Below are 2,237 nucleotides of genomic sequence, written 5' to 3'. Positions count from 1 at the left end.
GCATCTGGATTGAATGTAGATTTTGCTCAAAAGAGAAAAAAACAACAACACAAAACCATTTGATTCTTTTGCTGGAGCCGTGACATACTTGAAGAAGGCGAGAAGGACCTGTTGACTCGCGGTGCATCCTGTGCACTTTAAAAGCTTTGAATGATCTCCACCATGACTGTCTCTGTTGTGGAGACTAGAATGAGTTTTCTGTGTCTTCGAGCAGCACTGGGTAGTTTATCTATTTTTATGATTCAGTGATTCGTAATGTGTTCCGTGGAATCCTTGTACGGTTGTCCAGCAGGCAACCAAAGACATGTTGTCCCACTCCCGACCAGCAGGGACACTGTTTCAACACCATTCTCCCTGCTACGAGTCAAAGAATCATAAAAATGGCTGAGAAACGATGATTTCAAGCTGGTCCAACTGCTCAGTGCTGCTGGAAGTCCAGCGTCACGCATCTCTCCTTCACCCTTCCTGCCTGCCGTGAACAGAAGGGCACAAACAAGGACTTCTCTTTGTTTACCACTAATTTTCTGTAATGTACTTAGTATTAAAAGATTCTGTATCAACAGTGGCCGTGCTGATTTCCGATGAGTGTCTTTTTGCTGCTTCGACCTTCGCCCCTTCTAGCGGACACTCAAGTTTTACCTTCTCTGCTCGCCTCCGTCAGCAGGTTACATTTGGGCATCTGGGCCTCCTGCGATGAAAAAACCTGCGTGTGCGTTTGCCTCGGAGGTGTGGAGACCCAGCAGGGTCGCGTGGATGTTGTGAACCCAGGTTGGAATCTCGCCCCAAGGCAGGAGGGCTTCACAAGTTTCTCACCACCTGCTCCTCACTCCCACCCAGACATCTTTAAATCTAATTTATTCAGGCATGTAGATGGAGAACACATTGCTGACCTGGAGGAGGAGCTGCAGGGGAGCAGAGTGTCAAACAGCACACACACACACACACACACACACACACACACACACACACACACACACACACACACATAGATCGATATCTTGCTCACTAAAATTTCCCCCAAAGAAGTTGGGAATCTGTGACGTGTTCAACTATTTTTTTCCCTCCTTGTTTTCTTGTTGATTCCTCCTCCATCGCCTTCCTGTGTCTCTAAAAATACACTTTTTTTTTTTCCCTCCTCCACTTTTGGCCAAGTAAAAAGATCAAAACCTTCCGTCCTTTAATGGATTTTTATCAAACACATTCTACTGTTTGATCATCTGCAGCTGCTACCCCACCTCTCCTGCACTACATCATCTAATCTAAATCACGAGGTGCAGCCAAACTAAACATGCTCTGGGTGAATTATAACTTCAGAAGTTATTATTATCTCTTTACTCCTACATAGTCACACACAAAAAAAAACCCAGCAGATGCTGCATTTCTTAAATTTGACAAGGAGCCTGCTCTCAGTGTAAGTTCATTATTTATTTATTTTTTCGCCGCTGTGATAAGCAGCATCGCTCTGTGCTGGAGCAGTTTCATTTCATGGGACGTCATGCAGCTGTCGTCAGCGTGTGAGAAGTCCAGGCCCCAGATCAGTGACAGAGCTGTGAGACGGTTGACAGCGTGCAGACACACAAATGGAGAGCGTGAAGAATGTGGTGTTTGGGGTGCGGCGCGGAAAATGGGGATGATACGCTCAATCTGGAGACTCTTCTCCGCCAAAATGGCCTTCACAAGTGGTTTTCAGAGACGTGACACTCTCGTGAATTAAGCCCGGTTTGAAAAGCGTTGAAGTGTTTTTCTTCTTTTCCGGTCCCGTCCACGGCGCTTTGAGCTCCATCAGCGGCGGTGCAAAGTAGACAAAGTAGTTTATCTGAGACAACACAAGCAGATAAATGTGTGTTGGAGCCTCTTAGTGCCTGTTTGATTCTGTGCTGCGGTTTCTTCACCATTTCTGTCAGAATCTCCTTGTTTGTTTTCTATTTTCTTTTGCTAATCTTCAGAGAACTCGTCCGGACTTGTTGTATCCGCTTGCAGTTTCATGGTGATAAAGTATACAAGGTCACCACAGTGATGTTGCCATGTTGCTGTGTGATGATGATGATGATGATGATGATGATGATGATGATGATGATGATGATGATGATGTGACACCAGCAGGTTGATGTGGGGTTTTTTTTGTTGTTGTTGTTGCAAATTTGTGTGTGTGTGTGTGTGTGTGTGTGTGTGTGTGTGTGTGTGTGTGTGTGTGTGACAGAGAGAGCTGGCTGCTCTCTCCTGATGATGGAGTTTTG

The sequence above is a fragment of the Nelusetta ayraudi genome, unplaced genomic scaffold (assembly GCF_046127955.1).
Source record: "Nelusetta ayraudi isolate G7.1 ecotype Tasmania unplaced genomic scaffold, CSIRO-AGI_Nayr_v1 ptg000005l, whole genome shotgun sequence".
Lineage (NCBI taxonomy): Eukaryota > Metazoa > Chordata > Actinopteri > Tetraodontiformes > Monacanthidae > Nelusetta > Nelusetta ayraudi.
The sequence above is the reverse complement of the archived record's forward strand: the minus strand, read 5'-3'. Positions refer to the sequence as shown.